Genomic DNA, 12621 nt, shown 5'->3' on the forward strand with positions numbered 1-12621 from the left:
TTATCCTTAAGAGATGACGTTTTAAACACAATTTATATGGTAATATAATATTCTGTGGATTTCTTTTTTGCAATATGCCATACTGCAAAAGCCATGGTAATGTTCAATGCAATTCTTTCCACTCTGCTCACAATACTGAGCATGGAAGAAAAATGGAGCTATTATAGCTACATCATATTTCACTCTGCTGCATATGATGGCTGTTAGTCACATGCTTCTGTGTCGAGGGAAAAGCCTAATTGTTGTCTTAGCTTTCTCTATAAACTCCTATAAGAATCCCTCTTTAATGCATACGCTTTTTGGTCCCACCAAAAACTTTTATTACCACTAATGCGTTTTATCATCTTCAAAGTCTTTGCTGTGCTCCGTCTCACAGTCTGAAAGGAGCGGTTTTCCTGAGGGTTTTGCACTACAGGCTTCAGCCCTTCAAGGGGGCTTGCTTGTGTGGAGGTATTGAGGAGTCATCTAAAGTGTGAGATAAGCACAGAAAGGCAAAACTGGACAGAAGTGAAGGGGCAACACCCCAGGAAGATTGTGGTTTATCCCTGACATACAACTAAGCACTACTCAGCCACTCGCTCACCACTCCCTGGTGGGATGGGAGAGAGAATTGGAAGGGTAAAAGTGAGAAAACTCACAGAGAGAGATAAAGACAGTTTAACAGGTAAAAGAAAAGCTGCACACACAAACAAAACAAAACAAGGAATTGATTCACCACTTCCCACCAGTTGGGAAAGCAGCAGTTGTTAAGCTGTCCCCAGCAAGGCAGAGCTTCATCACGTGTAACTGTTACTTTAGAAGACGAAAGATACCCTCCTTCCTTCTTTCACCAGCATTCTATGCTGAGCATGATGACATGGATATGGAATATCCCTTTGGTCAGTTGGGGTCAGCTGTCCCAGCTGTGTACCCTCCGTTGTGTGCTTCTTGTGCACCCCTAGCCTACTCACTATTGGAGTGGGGTGAGGAACAAGAAAGGCCTTGGCTGTTTGTAAGCACTGCTCAGCAATCCCTGTATTATCAGCACTGTTTTCAGCACAAATCCAAACCATAGCCCACTACTAGCTGTTATGAAGAAAACTGGTTCTACTTCAGAAAAAAATAGCACAAAGACAAGCTGAGTCACTTTGCACCTTTGCTTTGTACTGCTTTTACAAATGGAGCATCTGCAGACATAAAGAAGATGTGTATGTTTGATAGATAAAACAGCTACTTGAACTTTAGTAAGTTCTCTGGAAAAATGTAATTCTGAACACTGGAAAATGAAGAGGGACTTGGAAGATAAAAATGGTATCAATGATTTTTGAACCACGGGCATAAAAAGTAGACAGTATACCTAATTATTAATATTCCACAAATGTTTAGAGATTCCTATCACACTTAAGTTCTGTTGAGCTAATGTGTTGTGTGGTGTGGCAGTAAGAAATATTTCCTTTCTCTTGCTCAAAGAATGTGTAAAGTATCTAGGAGATGATCTGGCAGGCAGATGAGACAAGTAAAGGTAGTGGGACAAAGCTGTGGGGAAGAAGATGTGGTGCAAACAGCAACAAGAAGTAACTTGGAAAATGTGATGATAACTATTGAATTATTAAGCGTCTTTCCACACCACTCATTTTTATTTTGGAGACTGGCTTTTTTGCAGTAGTCTTTGGTATTCAAAATAGCATGTGGTTGTTCCAGGTTTAGTTTTGGAGTGTTTCTTTACATAGCTTATAGCTTGAAGATGTAGTTCTGTTACAGTTGCTGGATCAGGAAATTAATCTTCTTTCGTATTCCAGGAAATTAACCTCAAATTAAGCTCAGCTGCAGGGCCTTATCTAGCCCCAAACCCAATGCTGATGAACAAGGACAGGTCTGTTGTTTCTTCAGGCTGCCTTGCAGGTACACTGAGTTCTGGGGCTGCTTCATAGGCACCCCTGCCAGGTGCTGAGGGTCTACACTCTCTGAAGTACTTCAGCTATCATAGGAGTGACTGCAGCTGTTTCTCTCAAGGTTTCTTAGAACTTCAAAGTTGATGAACAGCTGAATAATATCAGCAAATGACCTCAACACGTAATAGGACTTGTATGTATAGAGTAATATGAAGATACATATTAAGCCACTGTGTGGTATATAGCACCTTTCACTGATGGACTTTTCTGTCAGGATTAATTAAATTTTTTTTGCATCTGTCTATCACTATCTATATTCTTCTATATTCATCCACTTTGGAGGATTCACCTGTCTCTTGCCTTGGGACTGCCCAGGAACAGTCTGGTGTATCCGAAACACTCTGCCTTGAGGCAGCCTGTCAAAGGTAGAACTAATCTTTCTGTGCTCTGAGTACAGACTTGATTCCTGTATTTGAAAACTATCTCTAGTACTTTTGGCTTAAACGACAGCAAATGCATATCAATTATTGAATATTAAAAATGAGGCTTTAGCTAGTAAACTTTCCACATGATCAGCAACAGCAGAGCAAATCACTGCCCTGTAAAATTAATTACAAAAAAAGGGGCTGAAGTGCAGCCTCCACTGAACTAGAGAGCCAGTATCAAGCAAGATTTGAACATGAGAGATGTTAGTACTCTGGAGAAAAGTGTTTGTGTATCCTCAAAAATGGAAATCTCAGAAGTTTGTGTTTTTTTTAATACATATTCCCTTAACTCTAGCAGCGATCGCTGTACAGTCACTTGTTCCACTATGCTATTTAGTTTCTACTGTGCACATGCCTTTCAGAACAAGAAAAATAATCTAATCTTTTAAATGTATTTAGGACTAGATTGTGCCTTTAGGCATAGCAGTGCATTTATATTGCATCTTTTAATGCTGAGAATTGTTGATGGGAGTGATTTCCAGTCAAAATTATGGAAACCTAACCTGAATGACATTAAAATGAACTACTGTTGGAAGAGACATATTTCTAAACAGTCATCAATGACTGGAAACTGCTGGACAGCTGCCAGCTTCTTCTTCCCTTTTTCTACCAGGGATGGTGCATTATTTGCTTTGTGCTTTAGAGGAGTGAACTGCAGTGCAAGAGGGCTGCACCTAAGCCTTCTCAGATATAGTTAATAACTGAAAGGAGACATGAATATATTTAAACCTCAGCTTAATTCCTAACTTTCTGTTTTCTTTTCAACCAGCAGTAACATCTGTTAATTTTTCAATGAATATAGGCTAGGGAAGTTTACCCATATAATTACACAGGTCAGACTGGATCCTGAGCCTGTTGCTTGAGCTACAGCCAGATTGAGCTCAAATTTAGAGGCTCATAAGAGGTCACTTCCAATCTGAGAAGGTGAAGGTGATTTATAAGAAAGGTGGCATGAGGTAAATTCAGGTAACACAAAGCAATTGCTACTAATAGTCAACACACTGAAAAAAGAGCTCTTGGCATAGCTGTCAGAATGCAGAAGAGAGGAGATTGAATATAAGGTGGGATAAGCCAATTCAGAACTAAACAGAGCGACAAGATTGGTTTTGCAATGGTACGCAAGGGAAAAAAAAACAAACTTAATCAAAACTCAGCTGATGTATCAGAATTCTGGGCAAGGATTCATGAAGAAACAAAAATTTGAACATTTAAATAAAGAGATAGAAGTCTAATATAGTGACTTCTTTGTTGTACGGATAAGAGTGCTAAAACTTTCTGCGAAATCATTATGAGAATCATAATAGGGTATTAGTCCTAGTGTGCTGAGCAGAGGGGAAGGATCATCTTCTGGACCTGCTGGCCACTCTTGCTGGTGTAACCCTTCATGATGTTGGCCATTTCTGCTTCAAGGGCTCAGTGCTTATCCTCATTTTCCTTTCTACTACGATCTGTCAGCTATATTTACAACCTTTTTCCACTGTATTGATTTTGTAAAGTAATTACTTCCTTTGTATTTCCTGAACTGATATTACACCTCTCCTATAAACCACTACCACCTGCTCGAAGTGTGATTGAGAGATATTATTCACAGCCTGACTTTAGCCATCACTTTTGCTGCTCAGAAAATCTACAAGATTGAAAGTATACATAACCAGCAATCATTGCAGAAAATGTATATTAACCAGCAATCATTGTATTCTCAGTAGGATATTAGATATGGAAGAAAATATTAGTGAATATGACTCCTGAGAAACATTTATGCTAATAGACTTGGCAGTGTACCTGTAGAAGCATTCAGTATTTATCTGGGATCATTTTCAGAACTATGAAGGCTTACAAAAAGTAATGCTTTACAAATGGACAAGTTGAGGACACAGAAGAATTGAAAGATATGGCGTGTGAGGCTATAATGGCATAAGATGTGTTTGAAAACTTCTAATCCTGGTAGTTATTGCTTTCCCATGAAACAGCTACCATTTAATGTAATAATACTGTAATGTAAGGTTTCTACCTTTCAAATATGTTAAAAGGAGATACCTTCTCATATTACACATTACAAAGCATGTATTTGAGATGCTTGACAGGTAATGATTTTTCTTTTCCTAAGTTACAAGTCAATACAGATCAGACTTGTGATATAAAGAACAGTATATAGCCAAGGTAATAAACCAATTTTGGTTATTCAGAAAATGTGAAAAACAGACACTTGTGGATCCATTGATAGTTATGCTAAATAACTTGAAAGATTTTTTTGTTTCCTGGCAAAACAATACAGATGCTTGTCAAAAAGTCTTCCAACATTGTGCTACATTAAGAACAAATAAATGCTTCCATCTCTTTTCTCCAGTACTCCCATCTTTTTGCATAAACCACCATGATTCAACAGCACATTTACTGAGTAACAGCTAGCAAAGACATTCACTGGGTACAAGCAAAAATGAAAATGCAGTGTAAAGACTGTGTTCATGGCACTAGAGCATAATAACCAAGGCATGAGCTGGTTTGACAGCCTCTCTCTGACAACTCATGCTAATGTTTATGTTAGAGTATAATCCATAGTCTAAAACAAGGTCTGGGGGAGCAGAATCACCCCCTCAAAAGTACACAGAAATATTAAACATTGCATTAATGCTTATTGAAACAGATAAATTAGTGACTATTTCTACTCTCAGAAAGGATGGGTGGCCTTTGATTGGCAAAGCACTGTCAATGATCTACTATGTCTAGCAGTGCATCTGTATTGTGCCTGTGAATCACCAAAAGCCATAGACTATCCTAAAATCAGAGACTTGTTGTGCTCTGTGCCTGCCAGGCAATACGAATCTGGAGAATATATTTTCTGACCAGCAATGCCAGTTTTTTAGCAGTGCTGTTCCTAAACAGCAACAAAAAATTAGTCTACTCCAGGACTCCTTTGCACAGTCCTTATAAAATACCTCCTGGCATTTAACTGATGTTATGCTAAAGAAGAATATTTCAGTCTGAGCTCTGCTTAGGCTATTAATCTATGGTTGACATGACTGGACATCATGTCCTTTTAATATCATTGCTATATACAGAAACTGATGAAATTGTGCTCAATTTTTCTGACATTATTAATTGGACAAAAACAGGTTTGATCCCCACAAAGGTGTACGGGGTGCAGTTACCTGAATGCTGGGCAGTGGGGGCTGCAGGGTGGGCTCTGTGAGTAGAGGCCAAGGCTGCCTCATACTGGAAACAGCTGGTTCCAGCCAAGGCAATCTCACCAAAAAAGCTTTCACAAAGAAGAGTGAGGAGAAAAACAGTAGTACTGCACCAGAAGAATATTCAATTTTTGAAATGTATTTTTTTCTTTATATTAATTTTTATTGCAATATTTCATGACATATTATCATTGTTGCTGTATAAGGTGACATCGCCTGTCATTAAATTTCATCACATTGTGACACATTATACCAGCAGCCGTATAACTCCATATATCATTATATATGCAATACTATATTACAGCATAATATAATTATTAATATATTTTTCTATTTTTTAAAATTATTTTGGCTAGGTATTTGTAAATACTGCTTGAAGACAGTGTGTATTTACACTGCCTACAATAAGCATTTCAGTTTAGCTCACTAAATAAGCAGCTTGTTTGTACTAAGATCTCTTTTCAGTGAAATGTGAGCTAGGAGCACTTTATAGAATTTTAAGCTTCTGCTTTTACTGACTCTCTAAAGTTATATGTGTCGCTGTCCATAAACTATATTGACAGAAAGAGCAGCTAGACTTAGAACTCAGGGGTATAATACTACATGGCATGAGCATGCCAGTTATCCTGAAGTAAGCAAGATAGATACTGAATTGCTTTCACTATAAAAAAAAATATCCCCCCAACAAAAGGAACTGAAAGTTGCTGTTCACACAAGTATTTTGAGTTCATCTTCTTTTTTTTTTGGTTTGAAGAGCCAAAGTGTTTTATTGCAGTAAACACAAGAGATGTTCACTTTGAGAAAATCAGTGGTTTCAATCACTCGTAACAGCTGCCCTTTAAAGTTTGAGACATGTAATAAAGATCATCAATATTTTTATATTATTGTGAATTACTGCTGACTGATGCATTATTCTGCATCACCATGAGAAACCAGAAAAATAAAATAACCAAACAGAAAAAAATTAAGTGATTTTTGAAAGGACAATACCACTTAACAATGACATTCTTTAAAATAAAGCAATAAATATTTTTATCTCAAAGCATTCCTCTAAGAACAATTTAATTTACGAAAGAAGAATGAAATTAATTTAATTTTCTGAAGAGTGATTAAATTGATGATAAATGGTTTAATGCAAATTTCACTACAAGGTTGTGTACGAATCATCACTTAGGTTGACATCTTAAATAAATAATCCAGTTATTTTTAAGAACATGATATCCCAGTCCTTAGAATGACCTACCGTTTATTTCTAGTATCATGACATTAAAAGTATGATATGCTTTTTATGCTTGTGTTCAATTTATTTTTCTTTTAAGTTCTTGATTATCGGAGTGTAAAATCTGTGCAAATTTGGCTTTGCATATAATTTCACCCTTTGCAAAAATTACGGTTGCATGCTTGTCAGGTTTTATAAATTAACTAGAAGGAAAAGTCAAGTCATGTGCCCACTAATTTGACATATGTCATTCTATAGAACAACCAGATACACTTAAGGATATGGGTTTTCCTTTATACATTGCTGTAAAATTCAGTGGTTTATTGTAGACCCAGGAGCACAAGGAGGAGCGATATACAAAAGCTGCATTAGGACACAGATACTGGCTTTCCCATACTGTGCAACTGAACCAATGCAGATAAAATAGGCCATAGGATTTCCAGGTCAACAATCATCAAAGAATATTCAATAGGGGTTATTTAAGAATCTGATATAACTGTTTTTTCTGCTTGTAATCTCAATCATTTGCTGTTATCTGTCTCCAATAGATTGCGCTTATAACATGAGAGCATTCTATAACCCTTCCTGGCTTTTGTTATGTCTTTAACACTTTTTTTATTTTCACCTCCAGGTTGTTTCTTAATTTTTTTAAAACCATGTGAAACAGGTTGTCGTCATCATCATTATCATCATCATCATCATCATCTAACTTTGCTTAGAACACTATTTTCTGATGGCTCCAGAAACTACAGCATCCTTTTTTTTGTTGTTTTTTCTTTTCTTCCCCACTTCTACTTCTATTTCTTTATCCTGTTTCTTTCCTGTCTGTTGCTAATACATAAATTAAAAATAGAAATCCCAAGCATGGGCACCCAAATAGTAAATCATAGCACATTTAGACTGTAAGTCATGTTCATAGATACTACACAAGTACTTACCAAGCACATCTTATAAAGCCACAGAATGTTATTCTTTCTAAGAAAAGCATACAGTTATGAAATCAGACTTACCAGATAGCATCTGTTGCCCTATATGTTTCTCATATATCGCTTGCTGTATATTCATTATCAGCTTACCCACTGAGACATACCTCTTCTGTAAGGTTAAAAAAAGGTACAAAGTTGGTGGTTCTAATATCAAGATACTTGGTGAAAATCAGAGGGGCTAGAGGTTTGTCATCATAATATAATGCTCAAAATGTGCTTTATAGATACACAGTACAAAAATGCAGACTAATTAGCTTTAATTTTAATCAATTTTAGTCAACTGGAAAATCTTCAGTTTGTAAAAATATAGAAAGAGGATACTGTTGAGAACAGTGAAGAAAGTTCAAAAAGTGGTCATTACACCTTTGGTTGCACATCAACACTGAAATGTTAAAATAGTACCTAACTCATAAAGAGACACCACACTTGGCCAAGCAGCAAAAACATGTAAGAATGAATTTCAGCACATGCTGGCTGCTTCATTTTGTCTAGAAGTTGTAAGAAATGCTTTCAAAAATGAGTAAATTATTTCAGAGAAAACCATAAATATTTCCTAATCATATATTATTTTGATATTCCTTGCTGTTAGGCATAAGAACACAAAGACGTTTCAATCCTAAAAATTCTCACTTAGTTGAAAATGTGTCCTGTTTGCAAAGTACAGGCATTTGTCTCTAGAGCACTTTTAGGCAATGCAACTCACAATCACTTCCCAGTGTACTCTTCAGGAGCATTTTCATGGTCCCACATGTACCCACTTCTCTCTCTCCTTCATATGTTGTGCACACGTATTGGATGGGTATGGCAGGCACAAATAATTCCCACCAGCTCTCTGACTGTGCCCAGCTTTGTTCCAGATGGGAAGCCATCCCTAATAGTCCTTTTTTTCACCCAGTTCCCTATTTGGTGTTTTGATTTTTCATTATGCTTACTAGCCTCCCATGGGGATGTCAAAAAAAGATCTTATCTTGTGGCCATCACACCCCTAAAAACAAACAGAAGTTAAAAACATAGTTGACTGCTGTCCTGCTTCTGCAGCTGGAAAGGTGGATTTTTACACTGTAGTATAATCTTCTTTCAGGATAGGTTGCCTCTGCTTCCTGCTGTCTGTGCTCTTTCAACACAGTGTCAGTCAGCACTTCTGCCTTTCAGCTGCTCTCCCTGACGGGTGAGCCAAATACTAGTAGCAAATGCTATGCACCGTGTAATGTTTTTTTTTTAAATGCAAGATTTCATCTTAAAATACTGACCTCTTCGTCAACATTCTTTAGTCAGCTGGGCAAGCAGTTGTAAATGTGTCATAGTCTATGATTTCATGGCCCAAGGTTGTATGAGCTGTATGTCAAGGCACAGTTTGGCCTTTAAATGTATAAACATCTGAAGTGCAATGTATATGAGGAAAAGGGCAACTGTACACGAAAGAGAGAGCAGATTCATTTTGTTAAGGCAGCAACGACTGGCAGTTCCTTAGAAATCAGTAATTTGCCTATGTTCTCTTTGTTGCTTAAATCTCCACCAGAATATACTCGAACATACTCACTGACAACGAGAAGCCTTGGAAGCACAGCTGAGAAAGGGATTTTTATAGAACTGGACTTGCTTTCCCCATATAACTAAATAGAAGAGATGCAATAAGTCTTGAAAAGAGAGAATATAAAAGAGGAAAAGAAACCAGTAAAGTTGGATTAGGAGTAGCCTACTCAAAAAATCAGGTTTTAATGAGGCAAACATTTATATTTTGGATACTTATTCAAACCTTGGACGCTTTGTATAAACCTGTGAAGTCTGAAGAACATCATACTCAGATTTTGTGTACCATATAGTTTAAAAATATCTGACTTAGGTTATTTAGAGAGCAAGCTTCAATTCATTCATGAACTGCAGCTTAAGTGTTAAAAGAGCAAACTCCTAAGAGACAAGCATATTCTGCCTCAAGATCTTACCTGGCAGAAAGATACAGGAAAACAGGAGTCTGAAAATGAAGCTTCCAGGTATTTCCAGTGCCTGAGCAATATTTGGTTCAGTTCCACTGTTCAACATGGATAAAAGCTGAAGACAGTATATTTATAATTTTAGACATATTCAGCTACCCTATGAAGGCTTTGATATTAATAACTTTTCACCTCAAATGTAGAAACAGTGACTTCCATGAAAAATGCATCAAATGATAACATCAAAGAAATAAAAATGAAGCTGACAGTGCTGTATGTTTAATGGCCTCAGTTACAGTACATTTACCAGCATGTCATAAACATTATAAAAGGACTGTGTTAACATTTTAACCTAGAAAAACACAAAAGATAACAAATATTTTGCCCAAGTTGCAAGGATATCTGAGCTTTCTGACTGAGAATTGTCCCCACATTTAGATATTACATTTGTGTGAAACATAATGAGCCCTTAATATTGCCCGAATAGTGTGCCACTTTTTTCCTGTGAAAATGGCTAAAATAACAAACAAAAAAACCAAAACATCCAGAACAACATCAAAAAAAGGTTCTGTACCTGTTCAGAAGGTACAGTCACTTAGAGGGCAAAGTTCCACTCTTTGCAGAAGAGGATAAAAGAATAGGTCATTAAAACAAAACAAAATAAAAAAAAAAAAAAAAAAGAAAAAAGAAGAGATAGAAAGGGTTAAGTGATTAGATGAATTTATGATTAAGGTTTCATTCAGAGCTCCATTAAGTCTCTACAGTTTTTCATTAATTTTAGGCCCTGCGATGATACCATCTAATTTTATGGAAATTTGATCCTTATGCTTGTTTAATTAATAAATATCAGTATAATTTTCTTTAAAAGCATATGCTGAATTAATGCACTTGAATCAAAAATGTGCTCAGTGGCTATAGCTCTAGCTGATGACAGTATCTCACCTTGTTTAGTGCTGCAAAATTTAAAAGGAAATGAATGAAGAGCTATAAAATGCCATCAAAATAAGTTAGAAGTAGCCAGGTTTCAGTGGAACTAATAAACAGAAAAATTACTGAAAGCAAATAAAATCATAAACAATGAAGCAGAGCGTATTAAATTTGAGAGGAACACATACAACCTGACTCTGCCTTGTGAAGTGAAGCAATAATTGTTATCAAAGTTTGAAAGCACTGGTAGAAAAAGGCAATTTAGAAAGATAACTCTATGTGAGTAAAATCCTATGAGATAATTCTGGTCTATGTAGCTGAAAAATTCATTAAATTTTTAAAAATGGATACTGAGAAAAATAGAGTACAGTCACCATTACACTTAGATTCTTATTTATTTCTATATTGAGGGTCCGTCCAAGATGTTAATACTTGTTAGGACTTTGGGGTTGTTTTGGTTTGTGGTTTGTGTTTTTCTATTTGTTTGGGTGTCTTTTTGTGAGGGTAAGAGATTCCAAAATAATAAATTTTGGTCATATCTTAATGATAACAAGTAAGATTTACAAGAAACGTCCTCTTCTGACATTATTTTGTAGCTCCAGAATATCCTGGAATAAAAATAGCCATATCAATTTTTCTTTATGGTGCTAAATCATGTTTCCTTTCAGCAACTGAAAGAAAGGAATTTAATCAGATTTTAGCTTCTTGATATGAATATCTTGCCTATTCTTGAATAATCTCAATAATGGAGTTTTTGTAAATAATGGCTTTTTGATACTTATTTTGATGTCATAATTTCAGGTAAGGTCAGAATACTTCTCCCCTTTATAAATGCTCTTAAATCATCCATGAATATTCTAAGCAGAACTTCCCAATCCTTATACAGCCCAAATTTCATTACCTGTAATATAGTAAGATAACACCCACCATTAATTTGTGAAAAAAGGAATTTTAATCCTGTTTCAGAAGAGAGCCATCTGAAAGGTATATTCTCCATCAAAGTTCTTAAAGCAGAAGTACCGAAACAAGACTGTAGCCCAATGAGCCCTTTTTATTGCCCATTGCTTTGGGTTTGCCTCTTCATTAGCATTTTCTTTCTTAAACAGTAAATTAACCATGATAAGTAACTTCAATTACTGATTTACCTGCAGTGGAGGTGTTCTCTATAGCTGGTAAAGTGCTTCCAGGGTTAAAGGAGAAGGTTCTCCTTCAGCAAGAGGATTACATCAATTCACATTTGCAAGGTTAATCTCATGCAGAAAAGATCCAAAAAAGTACTCTGCCAAGTCTTCAGATGAGTCACAATGATTCTTTCTCCTCCCTCTCCTGGCTTATGGATTTCTGTACAATTAAAAATCAGACACTCTGAACTAAATCTAAGCTGAATCAGTTATATAACAAACCTCCTATTACAGACTCAGTGGGCTCCAGGATCTGGTTCAAGGTCTTTGGGTAAAATCTCAGTGCTGATGCTTTCTTTGTAAAATGATACATGACAGCAACAAACATTCGAGCATCCAATTTGGACAAACATCACAGTTGCTAAGTTCAAGTAATGATGATTTTTTTTTTTTTTAATTCTGACAGAATGAGACAAATCCAGCAAGAATGGAAAGAGAAAATTGTCTGTAAGCTGCTATTCAGTAGCTGCCATCACTGATTAAGATGATTGACACATTCTGTGTGGCCTCAGCAATCTTTTTTGAATTAAAGTACTGGAAAATTGATAGAATTTGTAAAAAATGAGAGATTTTTAATGAAAAAGCTTTTAATTTTTTTAATTTTATTTTTAATTATTTTTTTCTCTATTTTTTGTCCAGCTTGCTCTAGCTGTTAATGGGATGAATTTCTTAGCATATTACTGCTCCGGAGGCCAATAATATTGTGACAGAGTGCCCTTTAAAGTAAAAGACATGAATTCATGCACCATTAACTGTCTCTGTAAAAGCCAGCAGACTTGAAGAACACTGTGAATTTAAAAACATGCCTTCATATACATAATTTGCAAAATATTGCA

Source organism: Pezoporus occidentalis, unplaced genomic scaffold (genome assembly GCF_034315485.1).
Source record: "Pezoporus occidentalis ecotype Australia unplaced genomic scaffold, CSIRO_AGI_Poc_V1 ctg29, whole genome shotgun sequence".
NCBI classification, from domain to species: domain Eukaryota; kingdom Metazoa; phylum Chordata; class Aves; order Psittaciformes; family Psittacidae; genus Pezoporus; species Pezoporus occidentalis.